The sequence below is a fragment of the Neopsephotus bourkii genome, unplaced genomic scaffold, assembly GCF_033783945.1.
Source record: "Neopsephotus bourkii isolate Nb327-2 ecotype Australia unplaced genomic scaffold, CSIRO-AGI_Nbou_v1 NB_1508, whole genome shotgun sequence".
NCBI lineage: Eukaryota > Metazoa > Chordata > Aves > Psittaciformes > Psittacidae > Neopsephotus > Neopsephotus bourkii.
Window position 1 is genome coordinate 495,030 of NW_026901984.1, and position 23,798 is coordinate 518,827.

The following is a 23,798-nucleotide window of genomic DNA, read 5'->3' on the forward strand; positions in this document are numbered from 1 at the left end:
AATAATTCTTCAGTCTTTGTGAGGGCCACAGTACTGAATAGCAAATTGTTTCAGCACAGATGTAGCAGTATGACAGGTTGTGTGATGAAACTTATCTTAGAACTGATTTAGCAGAATACTTGTGTCTGTGAAGGGTCACCATGGCTATGGTTTGTATTCAAAACTTCACAGTATGCTGAGAAAAGCTCCAGCATGCTAGACCCAAAAAAGGTACCGATGTGTCTACAAGTCAGATGTTGCAACAAGATGAGCAATCCAGGACCTAGAGCCCTGCATCAGACACCTGTGTGCAAGGGAACTCCTGTGCCTGAGCTCCCAGTCCAGCATGCTGAGAAGACAGCCTATGCTGACCTAAAGGTAGCTGAGCCTAGGGGTATGCTTGTGGGGCAGCAAGGTAGCATCTCCATCCCTCAGGAGTCGTCATGTTCAGGGCCAGAACCTGCATTTCTGGCTTTTCCTTAAAAGAAATGAAGAGAGGTGCTGGTGGCAATGGCTAGAGCTGCTTCCTGAAGAGGCAAGAAGGCAATATTTCATTTCCTCATTTGTCCAGAAGGGACCAAATCCATACAAATTAGGAGGTGTAGACTGGATGTGAGGCATTGCATATGTGGGTCTGCCTCCCACCCAGATGAGGTCTTGTGCCTCCTAGGTTGGTGACGGGGGGAAGAGGGAGTTTGGCTACCTGCTATTGTAAAAGAAATCCCCATTTTTCTCCCATTTTCTCTTGATTTGAAGACAGAGTGATGTCTGAGCATGCAACATGAGTTAAGCATGTTCTGCAACCACCTCTCAGATCAGCTATCTTGAGGATCATAGCTAAAGGTCTACTTCACCATAGGGATTGTAGCTGCCCACAGACTAGGTGTTAAGCCCAAGGAAGGAGTGTTTGGAAAAACCTAAACCCTAGGCATCTGCGACACTTGAGTGTGGAAGGAATCACACCTCTGAAGTCTGCAGTCTGGGCGTTTCCTGGCCAGATGAAGATTTTTCTAATGGCAGTTTTAGATTTGGCGTCATGCAGAGACCTGGAACATGCTTATCTAGACCTTCAGGATTATCTTCTTATGTCAAGAAGATTCTTGCTGTCTTTTGAAACATTTACCTATTCTTTGTCATAGAAAGCGGTATTTGATGGAAGTGACAATCCACGTGCATTACAGTTTAATGATGCTTGTGACTCAAGGTTCTATAAAATATGCTTGGATTCTGCATTACAAGATCCAGTAATAGAGGAATTAGTTTACTGTGTACACAGGAGAAAAGCTTCGCTCTGGGACAATTTACAGAGGTTGTAGAAAAGGATTGTCTAGAATTTTTCTCTGAAACAAGGCTGCTGCTTTTATAGCAATTTGTACTGGCAAGTCCATCCCCAAATGTATTGTTTTATCATTATTTTCCTATTATTCACACTGAAAAAATATCACCATAAAAATATTGCTTGTTTCAGTACGTAACTTGGTTACTAAGGTTACTAGATGAGATCTGCTTGGAATGATTTACAGCTCCTAAATACACTTTCCTCCCCCAGCAAGCTGACTGAGAAGAAGAATCTGCCCTAATAAATTAACCATGGTAAATGTGGACTGACCTACAAATTAAGAAATAGAAGGTTAAATACAAACATCGATCAAAGGCAAGAACTATAAATAGGTAATGAACTGAAGAAACAATGCCTGCAAAGAAAAAGACTCCTGGAGTTTTCCCATTTGATGGCAAACACTGCTTAAGTACTCTGCTCACCAAAAGAGGAACACACTGCTTACGTGCAGTCAGAGAAAACGTTATGCAGCAGGAAGCCTTGGCACTTCTACCTAGAAGTCAAGGAAAAAATCCCATCCTCCATGAAATATCTGTAAAAATGGGCTCAGTCATTAATGCTGAAACACAGATTATACAGGCAAACAAGCAGATTCCTATGTGTCATTGCAAATCCTGAGGGCAGATGCACTGATCCATAGTAAGTGAGGATCCAGCTTCAAGTTCACCCTTGTGTGTACATAATCTGGTATAACAAAGTGTACACAGGATTATAGGAGACTTCCGTTCTTACATGGGCTTCCCCCAGACTTTGCTTTTAACTCCTGACAACTGAATTTACTTTTGAAAGAAGAGGTTTTGCCCTAGATATTTGCCACAAGGTGCTTCTGCTGGTTAATTCTGTTTCTCCTCTACTCAGCCTCCCTAGCTGGGTCTTAGACACTTAATTTCCTCTCTGTTATCAGCTAAAGGCACATCTGCTTTCTGATTCACTTAAGATGATTTTTAAATCAAGCTGGAGCTGCACATGATTCTTTCTAATTGGTACGCTCTGACTTATCACCTTGGAGAAGTCCTAGCCATGCCCTAAATCCTGATGATTAAGTCAGCCTCTTAATAATATCCCAAATCGCTCCTATGCAGGTGTACAATAATAATTTTATGAGGCAGTTTCTTGGCTGCAGAAAGGTGTAGAAGAGGTGTGGGCCTGTCTCAGAGCATATTGCTCTTCTTAGTGCCAACCAAGAACCGTCTTGTCACTGAGGCGTTGCTGCATGGTGCCAAAGGGTCTGCCTTCCTATTCTCCCCTTGCCAGCTGCTAAACTATCTTCTTCCTTTTCACTCCATTCTGGCCAATTTAGCAACCTTCTTCAGGAAACCAGCTGTCTGGTTGTATACTGAGCATACAGTGTTATGCTCACATACCCAGGCACAGCTCCCTTGGCTCATTCACGTCATCTTGAAGTGGAATTTGGAAAATCACTGAACCTGCTGTTCCACAGTACATCTGTATACATGGGGATGGTGGCATCTGATCTCTCCTTGATTTGACACTGTTCTGGATGACAGTACTTAAAAGGAAGGTTTTTCCCTTTCATCAGGGGCACACAGTGAGCTCTCTCTTGCATGTTGCTGCAGTGAAGTTCATCTTTGAGATAATGCTCTGCATTATCACCTCTCTGAGGTGAAGCTGATGCCAAGACCAGGCATGTGAAACATTGTCTCTGTGTGGCTCTCTCCATCCAGTGCTTATATTTTCTGTAATCCATCATCACAGAGCTTTCTATCAGTTGGGGAGGGAAGGAAGAGGAACAAGATCCAGGGATGGGTGAGAATTATCTGAGTAGCCTTTTGTCTTCCCTTTAGTGAACTCTATGGGCCAAAGCTCCATGTAAATCCTTTCTTGCTGAACCCAGGCCAGAAACTGGGGTGCTACCTGCCACAGCCTATAGGTCAGGTTGTTCTATGCTGGCACAGCTCTTCTTGAGACACAGCTGGAGAGAACCCAAAGAAACAACAGTACTCTGTGATCCAGCGGCAGAAACTGTAGTTCAGGCGGACTGGGGACCTAAATGTTGTCAATGTTCTTCCTCTTCTACTCCCTGTCCTGAAATGGCAGTAAATGGAAGTAGACACATGATAAATGCTCACACGCACAGTCACAGGTAGCTTGGTAATGGCTGTCAGGTTGTGCTCGCTGCTGACCTGCTGCTGAGTTAAAGCTGGAGGAAATGGTGACAGCTAAGAGGAAGCAGCACTTTCAGATCAGGCAATTTAGATGCTGTTGTGGTGCCCACTCAGAGAGGCTTTACTTTCTGCTAATGGAAGATGTTCTGAAGGGGCTAAATCCCTCTCTTAATCCACTCCCACATCCTCATAAATTCATGACAGCTGATGAGCATCTTTTGTTCTAATGACTTTGGTCCTTGGATGACTTCTTCTTTACCCACATGCCTTTTGGATTTCAACCGCATTAACCAACAGTGTTACTTGCCTGCATATTAGTCAGCTATTGTGTGTTTTAACTAAGGAATAGCACAGTTCAGTTCACACATTCGTTAGGTGATTATGAAATTATCGAAAGATTTGTTCAGATAACCTGGATGGATTTTATTAACACAGCTCTAATAACTTAGCGTTTTGACAGAAAGAAAATAGACAGCTCCTTCAGGCATCTTCAGCCTCATTTCTCTTGGGTCATAGGACAGACAAAGTGGAGCAACCCTTATAGCCTGCTCAGGACTCACCTTGAAGAGGGAAATAAAAGCATGGTTGGACAGGTGTATAACTCTTGAAAACCCATGCCCAGATTTAAATGTGCCTGTACTGGCAATACCTCTCTCATCAGTCTAAATGTAGGTAATGGGTCAATCAAGCAGTGTCTATTTACACCCACCTGTCTGTTTTCCTTAAATCTCTGCAATATTTTGGTTAGAAACTTGGCAGACAGTTTTAGCTTAGGAAGTTTTTTAGTGCAGAGTTGCCATTTCCTGGTTAACCACCATTCATCAGCAAAGAGAAGGTCAAGTCCATCTGACAGCAGTGCCCAGCTTCAGAGCACCAGCCTCATTTCTCATTAAGGACAAAGTCAGCACAACGACAATGCACGCTTTGCTGTCAGAAGTCCTGGATTGGGTTTCCTTCCCTATCTTGTTTCTTTTTCCTGGCTCATTGTGGCACAAGCATGGTAATAACATCTGGACCTCTGATAAAAGCATTTCAAAATGAGCAGGTGTGAAGATATCCTCCTCTGCTATTGAAGTGAGCCTCAGTTTTTCCACCTGAGGTCACAAATGAAAGCTCTGTAATGCTGTCAGCTTAACAAACAGCAGTGAGGTGATGTTTAAAGCATAAATGTTCCAGGGCAATCAAATATAGAGTCAAGTTTGGATCCTGACCAGATATAGCATGAGCACCACAGGAAGTTTCTGTGTTAAAAGCTCACCCTCTTATCTGAATGATCAGACAGCACTCACCTTTTGTAGCCTTAAAAGTAGGTTTATACACAGGGAAAATCACTACAAAGTATAAACAAGATCAAAATGCAACCTCATTACTGGTTACCTTGGTGAGTGCTGTGCAGCACAGAGCTCTTCAGGAGAGAGTTTCTAAGGAGGAGATATGATGTAGCCAAAATATTATCTTCTAGGCTCATAGCCCACTGCTGCCTGTCAGTCACCAGATAAATTCTTTCTCAGGATGTTTTCCTTTGCCAAAAGGAGCACAGTGCTGTTGTCTGCGATAGGCAGTTTCAAAACAGCAGGTTTCTGTTTGTCAGCTACGGCTGTAGCTGGGCTTTTGTCCCTTCACTTGGGTCATCATGTCTAGTTGCTGGCTTATGGGTGCAAATCATGTGCCAGAGAAGAGTCAAATTCTATTTGATGCTGTAATTAATTCTGTAGGAATAAAAATGCTTTCAGGAATATGACAGCACCTTCTGTCTGCAAGCAGCAATGCTAGGTTCCAGCAGGGCTGAAAATGCAACATATTTACTCAAATGTAGAGCAATGGATTAATTTTCAAGTGTATTTGTGAACACCGGGAAGTCTCCGTCTATCACAGAAAAAAGACACAGCATGTTATCTGAATGCCTAGGTCTTGCTCAATCTCTTCCAGCCCTGTGGAAGAGTGTCAAAGGAGGAAATTGGCACCAATTATTTGGTTGCTTTTTTGTGTCCTGCCTCCAAATAATGCAGTGGTTCTTTCACCAATGAGCCTATAGGAACCCAGTAGAACTGCATAATGTGGTGAAGGATCAAGGCATGAGGTTAGAGTGCAGCAAGCTTGAAAACTGGGAAGAGCTGGATGGGCATGTCATGGGAAGAGTCATGGTTTGAAGAGATAGGATGATGGGGAAAGTGGAAAAAGAGGACACAGAAGTGACATATATACAAATTCTCATTTTTTACTCATAAATTGATCTTTGTTGGACAACAAGCAAAAGGGGGTTGCTGCGTCAATCTTGTTCAAACTTTAGGCAAGCTTGCTTTGTAAGACTAATATATGGCTAAGAAGGAAAATCCATGTTTTTCCTGTTTAGAATCACAGAATAGTTAGGAATGGAAAAGAACTTAAGATGAGCTTGTTCCAACCCCCTGCCATGGGCAGGGAGACCTCCCGTTAAACCATGCCACTCAAGGGTCTGTTCAACCTGGCCTTGAACTCTGCCAGGGATGGAGCATTCACAACTTCCTTGGGCAACTCATTCCAGTGCCTCACCTCCCTCGCAGTAAAGACCTTCCTCCTTATATCCAATCTCAGCTTCACCTGTTTAAGTTTTAACCCATTACCCCTTGTCCTGTCACTACAGTCCCTAATGAAGAGTCCCTTCCCCGCATCCCTATAGGCCCCCTGTAGATACCGGAAGGCTGCTATGAGGTCTCCAGGCAGCCTTCTCTTCTCCAGGCTGAACAGCCCCAGCTTTCTCAGCCTATCTTCATATGGGAGGTGCTCCAGTCCCCTGATCATCCTCATGGCCCTCCTCTGGACTTGTTCCAACAGTTCTGTGTCCTTTTTATGTTGAGGACACCAGAACTGCACACAGTACTCCAAGTGAGGTCTCACAAGAGCACTGTAGAGGGGCAGGATCACCCCCTTTGACCTGCTGGTCATGCTTCTTTTGATGCAGCCCAGGATACGGTTGGCTTTCTGGGCTGCAAGCACACACTGAAGCCAGCTCATGTTCAGTTTCTCATCAACCAACACCCCCAAGTCCTTCTCCACAGGGCTGCTCTGAATCTCTTCTCTGCCCAACCTGCAGCTGTGCCTGGGATTGCTCCAACCCAGGTGTAGGACCTTGCCCTTGTCATGGTTAAACTTCATGAGGTTGGATCAGCCCACCTCACAGGCATGTCAAGGTCCCTCTGGATGGCATTCCTTCCCTCCAGCGTATCAACCGAACCACACAGCTTGGTGTCATCGGCAAACTTGCTGAGGGCGCACTCAATCCCACTGTCCATGTCAGTGACAATGATGTTGAACAAGACCGGACCCAACACTGATCCCTGAGGGACACCACTTGTTACTGGTCTCCAGCCAGCCATTGACCACAACTCTTTGTGCGCAGCCATCCAGCCAGTTCTTTATCCACTGAGTGGTCCATCCATCAAATTGATGTCTCTCCAATTTAGAGACAAGGATGTCATGTCGGACAGTGTCTAAGGCTTTGCACAAGTCCAGGTGGATGATGTCAGCTGCTCTACCCCTGTCCATCAGTTCCATAGCCCCATCATAGAAGGCCACCTAATTCGTCAGGCAGGATTTCCCTTTAGTGAAGCCATGCTGGCTGTCACCAAGCACCTTGTTGTTTTTCATGTGCCTTAGCATGCCTTCCAGGAGAACCTGCTCCAAGATTTTGCCAGGCACAGAGGTGAGACTGACTGGTCTGTAATTCCCTGGGTCATCCATTTTCCCCTTCTTGAAAATGGGGGTTATATTTCCCTTTTTCCAGTTGTTGGGAACTTCACCTGACTGCCATGATTTTTCAAATATGATGGCCAGTGACTTAGCAACTTCATTTGCCAGCTCCTTCAGGACCCGCGGATGGATTTCATCAGGTCCCATGGACTTGTGCACGTTCAGATTTTTAAGATGGTCTCGAACCAGTTCCTCTCCTACAGTGGGCCCAAGGTCTTCATTCTCACAGTCCCTGCATCTGCCTTCCAAGACTTGGGTGGTGTGGTCAGAGCCTTTGCCAGTGAAGATCAAGGCAAAGAAGTCATTCAGAACCTCAGCCTTCTCCAAATCCAGGGCAGCCAGTTCTCCCGAGAGCTTCCTGAGGGGGCCCACAATGTCCCTAGTCTGTCTTTTATTTGAAATGTACCTGTAGAATCCCTTCCTGTTATCTTTAGCATCCCAAGCCAAGTTTAATTCTAACTGGGCCTTAGCTTTCCTAACCTGCTCCCTAGCTTCCTGGACAACATCCCTGTATTCTGTCCAGGCTGCCTCTCCTTGCTTCCACCTTTTATAAGCCTCTTTTTTCCTTTGAACTTTCCTCAGCAGCTCCTTATCCATCCAAGGAGGTCTCCTGGCCCTCCTGCTGCACTTCCTTCTAGTTGGGATACAACACTCCTGAGCTTGTAGCAGGTTATCCTTGAATACCAACCAACAGCCTTGAGCCCCCCTGCCCTCTAGGGCTATATCACATGGAACCTTACTAAACAGGTTCCTGAAGAGGCCAAAGTCTGCTCTGTTGAAGTCCAGGGCAGTGAGCTTGCTGCACGCTCTTCTCACTGTCCTGAGGATCTCAAATTCTACCATCTCGTAGTCACTGCATCCAAGGCTGCCCTGGAGCGTCACATTTCCAACGAGCCCTTCCCTGTTGGTGAGCCCAAGGTCAAGCATGGCACCTCTCCTTGTCGGCTCCTCTATTACTTGTGGAAGGAAGTTGTCTTCCACACAATCGAGGAACCTCCTGGATTGCTTGTGCTGGGCCCTACCATCATTCCAACAGATATCAGGGTGGTTGAAGTCCCCCATGAGGTCAAGGGCCTGCAAGTGTCAGGCTTTCCCTATCTGTCTGTAGAGTGCTTCATCCGCAGGTTCTCCTTGGTCAGGCGGTCTGTAACAGATCCCCACAGTAATGTCTCCCATCGCTGTTTTCCCTTTAACACTGACCCACACGCTCTCTGTTAACTGCTCACCAATCCCCAGACAGAGTTCCATACTCTCCAGCGTATCCCTAACATAAAGGGCAACTCCCCCTCTCCACCTGCCGGGCCTGTCTTTTCTAAAGAGTCTGTAACCTTCTATTCCAACACTCCAGTCATAGGAGCCATCCCACCATGTTTCTGTGATGATGTTTGTAGCCAAGTTGTGTTTTTCTTCTGTTTCTTCAGTTGCTCTTTGAATCATAAGCCAAGAACTAAGGATTGCATGTCCTTTATACATATATTGCCACTACTTGTTCTGATCTGCTGTTGCTTAGGCTTCACTCTGCCCATTTGAATTAAGCAAAGCTGATACAGAACAAGGCTCAGAGAGTTTTCTTGTGGACCTGCTCTGAGCCCTTACTTTCCATTCCCAGTAGAACAGGACGTATTCACAGGCTTGAAACAAGGGTGATACTAAGGAGTCCTTTTTCTGTCCCAGCCTTCAGCTCCCCATGATCTGTGAGACACCCTGCTGAGTCAAAAGCAGAGGACATCCTACTGGCAGACTGATATTGTCTGTGACATGTGCCATCCACTGAGGATGGTGATCATGGTACTGCCACTGCTCTCCTCATGCAGTTCTTTAAAGGTGAAATGCTCAGTGTAGATAGAAAAAGGAAATAGTAACAGTGGTTATCTCAGTCGCCCACTGTGCAGAGAATTGCTTGTGATGTTGTCCCATCACTCCATCCCTCAGCTTTGCCATGGCTTTTAAGATAACTTTGTTTCTAAATAGCTAAAAATAGTTTTCTTTTAATCTTCTTCTTTTTTTTTTTTTTTTGTCAACAGTGTAATTTAATCCATGGGTGACTATATTAGCTTTGACATGAAAAATTCATGGCTGCAATGCCTTCTTCAAGAAAGAAGATAATGTAGACATTTATCACTATAAGGTACTAATATACTAATGTTTTTGATTTAAAACTGTGATATTTCAAGCACCTCAAGTCAAAACAGAAGAGAATAAAAATGGGCAGGAAGCTGCCCAGCATCAAGAATTCGATGCTTTGACTTCAGTGACATCAGTGCTAACAACAGCTAAAAGTTAGGCATATGTAACCTACTTATTTTTCCTGGGGGCTAGAATTTAGTGGCACTCTTATAATTTGGGGAAAGACAGTAGAGGAAAAAAAGGGGCTTTGCAGAGCCATCCTGTGATAAAGATGTGTTAGTAATTAAAGATTTTTTACTCACTAGCTGTGTATAGGCTCTATTGTCTTTTCAACTCAAAAGCTGGAGTCATTAAACATCACTTTGTAACATTATTCATTCATTATTTTAATTTCTCACCTAGAACTATTATGTGCCATTTTCACTGCTTTGCTATTTCTCTGCATCCTTTCTCTTCAGTGAGTTTTGTCTGTACTGTTGAAATGCTCCGAATAAAACTGGAAGTTCAGCATGGACATTAGTCAACATTAGTCAACATGGACATTAGTCAACATGATTTCCTCTATAACTTCTTGCCCATTTTCCTTCAGTATCTTATGATAAGGACAACAGCCATAAGGCAAAGGCATGATAGCCTGCTTTCTCCTACCCCAGTCCTGTCCCCTGATGTCCTCTGTGGACAAGTCCTACTCCCTCATCACTATCTTGATGCTCCCTTTCAGGCTATCTCTTGGTCCCTGCAGGGTGCTGGCAGCTGGGGTGGTTCTTTTCCACTGTGACATCATTGCATGGTCTAATGTCTAATGTCTAATGTCATCACCTGATGACACCATCCTCCTCAAACTGTGGGCCATCACGCTTCCTCTGATTTTGAGAACTGTTCCCCACCTCCTTTCCCTGGCTGACCTCCATCTTTCTGGAAGGCTGTGAGTGTCATGTCCTTCCTTCTATGGCTGTTGAAGTACACAATGGTTTTCCTCTTTAGAAGGAAGTTTCAGAGCTCAAAAACAGTTTTCTGTACCTCTGTGACTCACTGGTGACACAGCCCAACCAACTACACACTGCCAGCAAGCCACGCAAGAAAATGCCTGGTAAGGGCTGGAGCAAGAATCCCCTTTTCTTATAATGTCACCTCTGCTAAGAAGTGGCTTTGGGTAAGATTAGATTTTGCCTTAATGAAGTACGGACTGTAATAGCAGCACATATTGGTGATTTTCCTTGACATGACCTTGTGCAAAAGCTGCCTAGAAGACTAGTTTAGATGCATTGGTGCTGTTTGTGGAACCCAGGGAGGATCAGATTTCTCAAAGGCATGACCTGTTATCTGTTAGCAAAATTGTGTTTGGGACTCAGACAACACGGTTTTGGTTTTTTTTTTTCAGTAAAAGTATATACAAATATAAAAAATGAATTGGTGTCTTTTCCTATGAAGTGTTTCGACTTCACAGAGCTGAATGTGTTTCTTTCTCTAGGATGAACCTGGTCACCCCTCCTAGTCAGAGGGCTGTAATGTCAGTGTGGAGTGAGAGCAAAATAGCAGTGGTGGTTTATCTTAGTCAGACGACTCTGCAAACTGCTGCCAGTGCATTGACCTACCTCCCACCTGCTTCATTCTGACCAAAAGCTGCCACTTATCCCTTTGCTTTTGGGGTCACACTCCCATAGGTTGCACCCTGTCCCGTACCTTCTGTTCCCTGCATCATTGTCCTTGTTGTTGGACAGAAGGAATGCATTCTGTCCGGGAACTTTGCCTTTGTGTCCTGTCTTACCCTTCTTTTCCTAGGATAACTTCCCATGCTCTCCTCCTCTGCTGTTTATCCACATCTGTCGGTTCTCATATGTCCCCTGCTCCATCATTTCTCTGTATATTTTAATTAGGATGTCCAGCACAGCTTTAGTTCTTTAATTTAATAATTTTCTATCTTACTCTTCATTCCTCTTTTTAAGAACCTCATTTCTTGCTGTATTAAGTTCATTCCTCTTGTTGATTCTTCAGCTGTTAACAAAATTAAATATAATGAGCATCTATCGAGATCCATTTTCCATTTTCCAACAAAACCGTTATGATCACTTTTGATTAACATACAGATGGGTCTGAATGGATCCAAGGAATAATTAAACTGAAAGAAAATTCACCTCAAGGCTTGTTTTAAATTTCATCTGAATACAAATCTGTATTTCCATAACTTTACCCCGTGTCTACATTCTGTGCTCTTTTATAATCCACAAATATCTTTGGTATTAGGAATTCACAGACCGTTTGTCTTACATTACCTGTAGTGCTAGCATAAAGCTGAAATATGTAAGTCTCAATTTACCTCCCTAGAACTGAAAATTAGTCATCTGTAAGCAGTCAATTGTGCTGATTACAGTGATCACTAAACCAGCCGCATCCTCATCTTACCTGCTCTGTTTTAGAACTGGAAATGATTGCATCAGCTTCATTTGTGCTGCATGTTCTCTCTTTCTATCTCCCTGCCTTTTTTCCTTCTAATTCAGGTTTATTTTGAACAGAAATGAAGCATCATAGATTATCTATAAAATACAGCTATAAAATGTAAGGTACAGCCCTTAAAGAAACAATAGCCTGGCTGAACACACAATGTTTCTCCTTTGCATTAGTTTACACAAACCAAAGAGATTCATTATAACTCCTTGATTGATAGGTTTGTATCATTCTTCTTGTGCTCATTTTTCTTCTGATTATTTTCTCCACCCCAAATGCAACACAATCCATCAACTACACCCTGGGCAGGTTATCATCTTTTAAGAATTACTTCCCTACTGCACTTCGTGACAGGTGAAGTCATTTCCCTGCAGCTATGCATCTGAGAGGTGAAGGGACAAGCAGGATTGGACCAAGAGCTCCAAAGTGCCAAAATTTCTCCTTATGCGCGTCAGACATTGTAAGTATGTGGTACATTCACCGACATTAGTGCCAGCACTGATTGTCTTTGGAAATTCCATATTAAATCACCCTTCAAAGGTGTAATGGGGAGCTGGTTGCTGTTTCCCCCTATGGTCTGACATGGTAGCATCCATGTAATAGAATTACAAATTTTCCTACTCTAAACTTTGAACATAAAGGAGCTAGTACCCCTTCTTCCTTCTTTTCCCGTCAATTTTCGGACCAAAAGTGTATATTTTCCCTTACTTAAACTGCAGCTGCAGATCACTGGAACCAAGGAATCCATGATTTTAGAATTCCCATCTTCTTGTGCAGTTCTGGCTGCCAAAGCTGCTTAGCATGAACGGTGAGCTGTCCAGGTTCACAGGTAGACTTTGCCTCTGGCTTTCTTCACTGAAACTCTGCAAACTCTCTTCACTTGAAGACCTGTGTTATAAGGGGTCTGATTTCTGTTATTTGCTCAAAGTGAAACATTTCTTTTTCTCATCTATATAGCTTTATGTAGAATAGGTCTTAAAAAAAATATTCCTCTGTATTTTTCCCCATATTATACTTAACTATTAATTGATTGCTCCCTAATATTTAACTGTGATGACAAGAATACTGGGTGATAGCGAGCGTGTCCCTGTGCTGCCAAACACTGGCAATTGTGGCACTTTGAGTCTATAGGCTCATGGAGGATAATTATCTCTGTCTTCCTGGTGGAGAGAGGTTCATGTGGCTTATGATATTTGTGAGACGTCTTGTGTATGCACTTGACAGGTAATACCTGAACTGATAGGTTTGAATGCTGCAACTTGTTCCCAAAGAGTCTGACTGTTGTAGGCTACGGAGGAATCTTTGCTAGGGGATGTTGCAGCCCTGGGGAGAGGAGCAGGGCTTGAAAGGTGTTAAAACTGAAGGACTGGAGGTCTGAGTCCTCCCATGTTGGTCACACAAGTCTGTCAAGTCCTGGGCGTGAGGCATGGGTCACTGTTGCTCAACTCCCACAGTACTTGAAGGACAAAAGGGGTTGTCCACACAGTCAGGGACAGAGGGCCACCCAAAAGCCTGACATAGGAGCCAGTTGTTGGCAGTGTGTGGCACCTTCTCCTGTGAGGGGTGCTTCAGGGAGCACCTCTGCAGCTGGCCTGGCAGGCAGCCCTGCCCTCTGCCCTTCAGGAGAAGAAGAGGTTTCCAACAGCTGGCTGTCTCAGCTGATGTCTGTCCTGGCATCCCTCTGTAGCTGTCCTCACAGTGCAGGAGAGGGAAGGGTGACAGGCAGGTACCGGCTCTGCTGCAGGGGAGCACAAATTCTCTGTTGCTGGGGAGTGAAATTTCCTGGTTCTTCCCATACTCATCAGGCATAGGTTATTTCAGCTTTAATGAAGAAATGATGTAAAGAGATAACAGTGGCAAACACAATCTAACATCACCACCTCGCAGGTATGGGCAAAACCAGCAATAAGGCCATGCTAGTATTTAACTAAGCATGATACTTTCAGAAGGAATGCAGTGTGACTGAGCAGCAGGTTCACCATTTAAAGTGAAAATAAACACTTCCCAGCAGCGAGGTGGATCGTTAAACATTTTGTTGAGTGAGCCAGCATCACTTTTCTGAAAAAAAAGGTGTCGGGATGTTCAGCCAAATGAGCAATTCAGTTGGCTTAACTTTCCTGACCGCTTTCTAATTTGGTTTTAATGAAGATATAATTAAGAGGTAATGTCAGTAGAGCAGAACATTGTCACAAGATAATGGTCTCCTGCTGCTGCATAAATGGCAAATTCAGTGAATACAGAAGGAAAGATGGAATGTTTATTTTCAAAGCAGGAAGCATTGATCTGGGACACTCTTCTGTTTGGATACCTTTACTTCAATTTTGTCAGAACAATGAGAGGCAGCAGATTCAATCCCTTTTGGCCTGCTGCCACTTCGCAGGAACAGGAGGAAGACTGAAGGTGGTTCTGCTGCAATGGGAACTGCTGCTAATGGTGGCTCATGGGTTAGACTTGCAATTGCTCACTTTAACCTGATAGTCCGACAGCATTCGTGCTGCCATAGGGAGTGCAGCAATTGCGAGCCTCAGTCAATAGGCACTACAGAGTAACTTAGCTATGATAGTACTGTTTATAAAAGAGAGCCACCTTCCAGAAACCAGCCTTTTCAGTTTTCGACTGGCTGGAGCTCATGATGTTCGTCTTTTCTGGTGAATAACATCTGCCTTCCAGCATTGTAATAGCAGAAATAAGGATTTTATGTTCCAGCCCATATCGTTCACCTCCACTGCAATTCAGGCTGCAAAATTATTTCCGTTCTGAGCTTCAGTTCCCATTTTTCTTTCAAGTTTTGCAAAACTTCTTTGAGGAGGAATTCTCTTCCCAAGCGTTTAAGCCAAGTAATAGCTTTAACTGTTTTTTTGCATTACGAAGGCTGACAAGATATACTATCTCCTAAAGCTAACACAGTTTTTTCAAGCAGAAAACTGCATGAAATAACTGCAAATGAAACTTACACTAAAATATGGATGAATCTTGGAAGTTAAAACTTCCTGTGAAATTAGTACTTGCTGAAGAGGACTGCCTTTGTTCTGTCTGAAATGGTGTTTTGGATTTGCAGACTAACGACACTTTAGAGCATACGGAGTAAATGTTAAATCTTCCAGGACACCCAAGGAATAACATCTCTTAAATAGTGCTCTTCACTGATAACTTACAAAGCATTTTATGCTGATCAGAATGAGGGCTAGCCACATATAGGTTAATTAAACCAAAATCCAGGGTTTTTCCATTCTGGAGCAGGACAAAATTCAGCCTTTCAAAAATGCTAATAAAAACTGGAAGACCATTAGCACACCATATGTTAAGCGTATCCAAACTGAGGGGGATTTGCTTTCAAGCCCAGAATAGGCCTTGCATTTAAATGTACGCTAACTCCTGTGCTGTTTGCAGTCATTTTGCTCTTGTCCGGAGAGATGTTCACACTGACTACACCACAGAGTTCTGTGGGTTTATGGCCCAGCCGTTGGCTGGAGGATGGAAGATGCACTTCTGAATCCCTCTTTTGGCTCGTGCAGGCTTGATCTGGGTCTGCCATCTTCTGCAAGAGGCTATGCTGCCCCTTCACCCATCCCAGTGACATTGTGGAGAGCAGATGATCTTCACCTGCTTCTCCTTTGTGAATTACAACATGTGCCAACTCCCTGATGGTGTGCATGGAGCACCAAGCAGTTGTTTTCGCTTACTCTTCCACAGCTGATGCAGAGCACTTGCTGTGATGAAATGGGACATCTCCCTATAGACCAGAGAACCTTGCCTGCCACACAGAAATTGTTATGACAGTTACATTCCTAGGAAAGGCTCGTTCTGTCGTATCACCTTCTACAGCCAGAATAAATTATTTTATCAACCAGCCAACCAAGTCAGCACCTTAACATCATTTTCTCCGACAGGAAAGACAAGCTAACGTGAAATTAGCGGCAGATCTAGGCGTAAGACACAAGTGCTCGGTGTCTTGTGTTTTCAGCACATTGCCTTACCCTTGTCTGTGGGGAGATACTGCAGTATGAAAAGCAGTGGGTGTTTTCAGAGATAATGATGTGAATCTGGAAGATACATGAATATAAGTGTCATGGGGCTGCATTTACATCAGGGTCACCCAGTTATAATTTGGCCTGTGTTGTGTCATGCAGTTTTGCCTCTGCAGGATGTGCAGTCCCCATCATTTAGCTGTCAATATGGTCAAAGGAAGGTGGGAAAATCACACACAGGAGTTGTGTTTGTATAAAGACATACTCGCTCAGCCAAAGCAAATGTTAGAAAGTGAAAGGGACCCAGGATAACAGGATCATTTTGTCCTGAGCTGGCTCCTACTAAGGCACAGGAAAGGGTCAGTTTCCCCAAACTGTCACTCCTCCACCAGCTCAGTTTAAAAGCTCCTGGGGGCACCAGGAGGACCTTGTCCAGCTAGACGCTGTTGGGAGGCCACCTACTTCCCTCCAAGAAAGTGTCTCATGCAGCTTACTCTATGGTGTCAGGAGCTGAAGGAAATGGTGCAGGATTTTCCAATATTTCCTGGGGTGACAGCATCATGCTCTGGATGCTCTTTACACTCCTGGGTGAGGAAGCCACCCTCCTCCCCAAAACAATGTGTCTGACGACTCTCCGGAGGGCATGAGGGCTCAATGTGATAGATCAGTCCCTTTGAGGAGGACACATGCATCCTTGCCCAGCTGGGTACTCCTTGCCCAGCTGAGAGTAGAGAACGGTGGATGCAGGAGAAATCTCTCCCGGAGGGACAGTGCAAATAGTGGGAGTCAGTAACTGTAATACAAAGGGAACCTGAGGCTCCTCTCCCACTTTTCTCAAGCCCCTGCAGAAAGGTGGCTGTGGCATACTGGGGACAAGCAGGGGGCAGCTGCAACGCCCTTGGCACTGTGGGCGCCCCAAGAGGTCCAGCAGCTCAGAGAAGTGAGGAAATGGTCAGAGCAGATTCTTGGGCTGTCTTCAGCCACCCACGCAAACCCTGAGGCTGTGGCAGGGACAGGAACTGCCCTGCAGGACTGGCCTTTGCATGAGCAGCAGGGTGTGAGCTCTGCCTGGTCCCTAATGCACTGTTCCTTGCTCTGCTTCACTACACCACCAAAGAGCTGTCACTGAAACAGATTTATGGGGCTGTCTGCTGGAAAGTAAAACTGGGGAGGGAAGAGCAAGGAGCAACACATTTCCCCTTAAATGAATAGGAAACTCTCGATACTTCCCCTCACCCTGTGGGAGCATTTCACTTTGCAGTGAACAGCCCTATAAATTTCACCTATTGGGAGAAGTAAAGATGTTTTATGGTTGTCCAGACTGAGCTATGATTGACTTAAAGTCTAATAAATCATTCCCTTGCTCTCCTCCCACTGGCCTTTTAACCACACTACACACAGCGCCTGCTTTTCCTTTAAAGATAACCAGGATGGGAGGGAACAGTTGCCAGCAGCTCCTAATGAATGAATTTTGAGCCACCCTATAATTTTTCTCTGCTTGGCTATAAGGACATGGGAAAAACAAGCAGAGCAAAAATCCTCTGTCAAGAAGCAGGCTGAGCTGTGCTCTGAGCATCACGCCCATACTGTCAGGACACGGACCGCTCCATGGAAAGCTGAAGAAGCTGCTTCCTCGGGAAGCTGGAGGAAGGGATGGGGAGCCAATGGGAGCTTTGCCATGAAGAGCTTTTTGATGAAAGGTGCTACGTAACACTGCATGTTGTGGTGAAGGGGACACGATGGAGTCTTTCCAGCAGGGGATGATGCATTTGTACCAAATCTGTATGCATGCTGCTTTCTCTGTTGGAATACTGTTGTTGTCTTTTATTACATTAAAGGGGAACATCCTTATCTCATGGTGATTTGGGTGGGGTGTGACATTGTCTAATGTAAAAGGGGCCTGTAATATCAAGGAGACAACCGTGAAATAACACATTACACACTGAATTGAACAGCAGGCTCATTTACATTCCTTTAATTTGGAACTACGAACATTCAAAAACCCTCTTCTCCACTCACATTCCCTTATTTGGGAAACATGTAAATTACTTTTATGATAATTTAGTATTTAACTGGTACAAGCATTGCAAATTCCAGAAGCAGACGTTTCGAAATAGACAGGAGCTGTGCCAGCTTCCTCTGCAAATGCGTGTGGTAAAAGCCACCTCTGAGGATGACTCTGAAAACAGCATCTCTAGCTCCTGGACTTGCACATACAAGCACTTGTAGAGCAGATGGGACAGCTGGGGTGAGGCTTGTAGGGCTAGACCTTTTGTCCCTCTCATGGTGTAGGCTTATCATGTGTGGCAGATGGATTTAATTCATAAAATGAGTGTATCGCCTCTCCTGTTCCGTGTAAAGTCACTTTTTGCATTCCCAGAATCACAGACGAAAATGACAGCAAAGGACCTTTTAGATCAGCTGTGCTCAAACAATGCTGAGAGACCTCTTCTGCAGTATGTTTTCCAGTCTCGCCTCGGAAACGCTTAACTAACAGTGACTCACGTTCAGTTTCTCACCAGACAGCTTATTCTGTTACCTGTGTAGCAGCCCTTATTATTAAGTCATTTATGTTGTATCTAAATGGGATTGTTCCACTTTTAATACAGGATCCATTTACCATCTCTGCTGCAGGGAAGGTCCATCTTAATGGCACACAAATATCAGTTCTTGTCCCAGTGCTACCTGGTGCTCCAGCCCACCCTGTGAATTGCGTTCCACCACAGCCATCACCTGCAGTTCCCTTCACCATTCCCACTGCTCATCCTTAAGTACTCTGCCACTTTTTAGTGTCCTTTTTAGAAAATGAAGCTTAAAAATGCATGCTGTGCTCCAGCTCCAGCCTTACCCAAACTGCATAATGCTGCACTCATCTCTCCCTTTTTGTCACACAACAGGTCCCTCTTTACTCTATACACCGTGGGATATAATTGCTCTTCTCACAATGTGAGCTCGTACTTTTTTCATTACCCACTATAACCCTAAGGTCTTTTCCTATATTAATGTTTTCTAAATGCCTGTGCTGATTGTTATTTCTCTCCAGGTGCATTACTGTCACATTCATCAATATTAAATATATTTTATTTTGTTGACATCTTCCTGTGACTTCAAACCTGCCAGATAATTCTGCAATAGGGATTTACTATCCCTTTTCACCTATTCATTTCATATTTTATTGCTTTCAGTGTTAGCAAGGTTAAACACATAGTTGCCTCATATGGTTCAAATGTCCAGAGTACAGAGGGGAATGAAAATATTAGGATAAATAATTGAAGGTAGTATTTATTTTCTTTTTGGAAAAGAAAGAAAAATACGATCTTTTTTTCATTAAATATAGGACTTGTATTTAAAATTTTCCCTCTTGCCCAAACTTGACTAAAAAGAGAGAAGGTAAAGAAACAAACCCTAATATCTTTTTTTTTTTTTTTTTTAAACAAAGTTGGAAGTCTTTGTAAAATCTAAACTTTGATGTGGGCATTTTCATCTGAGCTATACAGCCTTTAGGGGCAAAGGTGTTCTGCAAAGGCTGTGAGGAGACAATACCTGCCTTGTTTTCTGCACTACAGAAATCATTGCTCTGAAAAACAGTTCATCATCTTTCAGGAGAGGTCTGAAACATTTGCCTGAAGTTAATCAGAAGTTGTGGCTCAGTGGGCTTCCATGAGTCTTTGCTGTGTGGAGCAGGGACTGAAGCAAGCATATGCTGTGCAGCCTCAGTCAACAGCAGTCCCTTGAGCAAAGTTTCATTTAAAAAACCCAAAACAGTAACAGAAAACCTAAAATTTCCAAAATGTGTCTGAAGCCCAGAAATATCAGCATACTCTTTTCTTGACATTGTCAATAGCTTTTGATATATTTATGCATAATTTCCTACAGAAACTTGTATAGATCAAAGAGAAATCCAAGTTGTAGGCAATCCCATGTATAATAAGAAAGGCACAACTAAATAGAGGTCTAGTTAAATGAAGAAAGACCTCAGAGATCTAAGTCAATGGGCTTAGCTCAAAGGAGCAAATGAAGATCTCATGACCATTCCTCAGCTGTATTCACTTTACAAATCATGTCACGTGCTGTGCACCAAAGGCCTGTCAAGTACCTGCTACTGCATGAAGGTGCAAGGACCTCTGGACATATGCTGTCTGACTAGGGCTGCTTGTGCTTCTGAAATGGCATCAGGCTATGTCTGCTATTTGGCACTAAAATAATCCTGATTTTTGTGTAGAGCTCCTAAGATAACACCATACGATGTTCCCTGTGGATGGCTGACTCCCAGATACCGTTACCAGCTTATGGCAAGTATTTTGGAGTTTCATTAACCTTCTTAGTAAGTCAGGCTTCTACCTGTGTTGCTCATTCCCAGTGGGTTTGAGGAACACTGGTTTAGGTTATCCCTGAGGTAAAATAAGTTCAGAAGAGGAGCCCAAACAGGACTCCTTCATTATGTGAGATTTGCTCTGACAGATTCATTTTCAGTAATTGCATTTGCACATATGATTGAGGGTTCCTCAACAGACAGTAGTTGAAGCTGATTTCTTTGAAAGTGAATATCCAGCAGCCAGGACTATAACGAATGTTACGGACGGGACCAGTAATTCACTTAACTGGGCCTCAAAACTCCTCTTCTCTGTACAGTTTTCCTCAATATTCTCCTGGGCAATCGCTAGCCCTGCTAAATTGTGGTTCTCATTTAATTTCCTGACATGTTCTTATTTTTAAAGCTTTATTTTCAGCTATTGAAGTACGTGAAATTGTTTTTGGCCTCAAGCCTTGCTTTCCAGAGAGGTGACAAGAGACTCCACTCCTGATAACTTAAAGAGAATGCTTTCCACTTCGGTGTCAACAGCTCTGGGGGCGTTTCTGAGCCCACCTGTGCTTTTCCACCCCAGTCTATGCTCCCAGAGGATATAAATCTTTTCCTGCTCTGCCAGTGAAGGACACAAAGCTCAGACCAAGCCCTTGAGATGAAGAAGTAACTTTCTTTGAGATAAAAGGCCTGGGTTTAAGTGTAGACAATATACAAACCCTTCTGCCCCAGGGCTTAGTTTATCTCCCTTTGCAAAACCACCAGGCACCAAGCAGTTAGTTACCTGCAAGAAAGGAGAGACAGGGAGGGCAAGTGTGGCCTGTGCTGAGAGCAAGGACCCCAGGTGGGGTAAGAGGAATCGCTTAGCTGTGGGGATGGAGGGGTGGCCCCAAGCAACAACTACATGACATCACAGTCAGCATGCTGTCACCTCGCCGTTGGTTACATGGCGCTTCTCCACAGGTTTGGAAACTTCTTCCCAATTTGTTTCTGGGGGCTTCCCCAGGTTGAAGGATAAGGCTGCAGCGATCAGGGGCAGGATCAGCCCTGGCAGGTCCCGATGCATCCTCTTCAGAAACAGGCATGGGGTCATACAGCGATGGTCATACAACCCATGGTCATACAGCCTGTGGTCATAACAGCCCATGACATCGCTTGGGTTAAAAGGTAAATGCTGCATATGACACCTTTCAGCAGTGGCATGTAGAAGCATGTGTAGATGCTATGCACAAGAAGTCATTCTTTTCACAGCATTACATCAGAAATGTTCTGAAATCTTTACAAATTATGTCTGCTGTATAATCTTTTTTTTTCCTTTACCTAGTCTATAATTACAGCACCTCCAAAAAAAAGTGTATTGGATTTTTCTGTCATGATCTATGTTTAGGGCTTGGCAGGATTCAATTTTAATTTCAGCTTCAATGATAACACTTTATTACCCGTGCTTTTTATTTATAGTTACACACTGGTTATTTATACTGATGTAAATATTTTTCGACTTGCATCCAGGAAACTGCTATTATCATTGGCTGAAAGAAAAACAGTGTCCCTCTTTTGAATAGATGGTGTGATTTTAGAGAGATGGGGTCTACAAATTCATCTGCCGTCACAAAATTTAGCCCTTAATCTAGACAGAAAAGAAATGACAAATACATTATAAAACCCTTCATGACAGAGCCTGTCCATGATGTTTTCTTGGAATACTGCACTAGGTGACAACATGAATCACAAGAAATGTTCAGTGTGAGTTTTGACAAACTGGAAAATGCTCTTTTTTCCATTGAGAGGGGGAGAAATATATTGTGCTACTGAAAACAGTTGAGCTGAGAAGAAAAAAAAAGGTTGTTGTAAGTATTTGTGCATTTAGATAACCCAAGAAGATCCCATATGGAATATAAGCAAGTGTTAACAGAGAGCTCATTAATCAAGTAATACGCCTACTGGAAACAAAGCCCACAGCAGCTCAGAGAAAACAGACAAAAAGTTAGCCTGTATTTAGATAAGCAAGTGGATGTCAGTGCTGGAGCGTTTTTTCAGCAGCACAAGACTGTGGACAGCCGTGGATCAGGCATTTCATCATCCAGGCCTCCAGAACCCCAGTACCAACCAGCTGACACCCAACCAGTGCAGAAAGGTTCCTGAACTGAGGCTGGTTACTGAAGAAGGAGAGCATAAGGGTGCCTCAAGGAGGAAACCTCTGGTTTATCCAGAATTAAACCCCAAGACTGCAGTGTGATTCGTGTGGGCATGGAGACCAGGTTTCCCTTGACTCCAGTCAAGCTGAAGGCTTTACCTGCACAGGAAAGCAGTGGGACAGTGAGCATGTCTTCTCCACACCCCCACCCACAACAGCCACCTCTACCCTGAGAGAGGTGGTACTGAGTAGGGAGCATCTTCCCCACACAAGCAGGGCTGTGCAGATCAGTGTGGCCAGGAACTCTTGTTGCTGTTCAGTAACGCTGAAAGCTGAGAAATAGAGTGTTGAAATTTTCATGCATGAAAGAAAGGCTGAATTTTAAAGGAATGTATAACACAAAATAATTGGTCCCAAAGCAGAAAACATGGGAGCTCTCTGTTCAGAGCTGCAGAGCAGGGGAATGGGAGATGACTGCTCCCATCTTGATGCTAATATTTTGTGCTAAATGATTTGGCAGAGCAAATAAAAAAATCCAAGGCTATAACTGTTTTCTGTTGCCACTCTAATGATCCTAAGTGCTCTGAGGGAATTGCCACTAAGCATTTATGTGAAGTATTTGTGGAACAGGCCTTAAGAATTATGATAGCAAGAAAATAACAGATATTAATGGGCATTGTCCCCAGGCTATTGTACCACCAGAGAATTTACAAGTCCTAATGTGCACTAAATTGGAAAAGTACAATTTTAATTCCATCCAGGAGAGTATTTAAATCTTAAAGAAAATTACTTACTAAGTAGGGATATAAAGTACAATTGTCAGACCTGACACGTCTTTTACCTCCCCCCGCAAAACCAACCAAATCCATCAATCTCAAAGTTTTCGTTCAATACTCCATTGCCAGGAACTGTTTTCAAATTCAGATGCAGGGGAAAAAACAACAAAAACAATCCTTAACATATCATTAAAAACTGCACATATTAAGTAGAAGAGAAATTAGATCAGCTTAGGGTCCTTGATTTATGCCAGACATGAAGCCATGCAGCAACACGAGAGAGTAGAGTGCTCTAGGACTTGTCGAACAAGATGCTATGTTTTTCCACATGCGATGAACAGCTCTATATCAAATCAGAGGAGACAGCAATATTCCAAACCTTCCTTGCTTTATTGTTTTGGCAGGGATGCCTTTTTGATCAAGTTCAGTTCCTGGATAGGTTCAAACAAGTAGGATTTTTTGGTCTGCCCTGAAATTTGGTGCACCTCACAGAGGGAGGGAGGCAGAAGGTGTGGACTGGGGGAATCAGACAAGATGCATCTGTTTGAGATGGTTCTCCCCATAACAGCTGCTCTTCTAAGCATTATGTGCACGGGTGAATAAGTACAGATGTGTGTGAAGATCTGGGGAAGCAAACAATGGTTTCCGAGTAAGCTCAGTCTCTCAGCATGTATTCTGCAGTGTCTTGACAGCAGTTCACCTTTGATGACGCAACATTGGCAGCAACCACAGGAAAGCATCTGGCTGCCTTGGTAGGTAAATGAGTAGCAGCTGGGGAAGAAAATGGAGTTCACATGGGGACAGAGGCATTGAAAGGCTTCCTGAGCTATTGATTTTTGCACGTGCTCAAGTGAGCACAATGGGGAAACAGA

General features: G+C 43.8%; 1 long non-coding RNA gene across 1 annotated transcript; it reads left to right on the forward strand.

The window, feature by feature from the left end:
• Nucleotides 1-10,116: 10,116 nt before the first annotated feature.
• On the forward strand, nt 10,117-15,600 carry LOC133221026 (uncharacterized). Its single transcript, XR_009727860.1, has 2 exons — nt 10,117-10,225; nt 15,136-15,600. It is a non-coding gene; the product is annotated as an uncharacterized LOC133221026 (long non-coding RNA).
• The last annotated feature ends 8,198 nt before the right edge of the window (nt 15,601-23,798 follow it).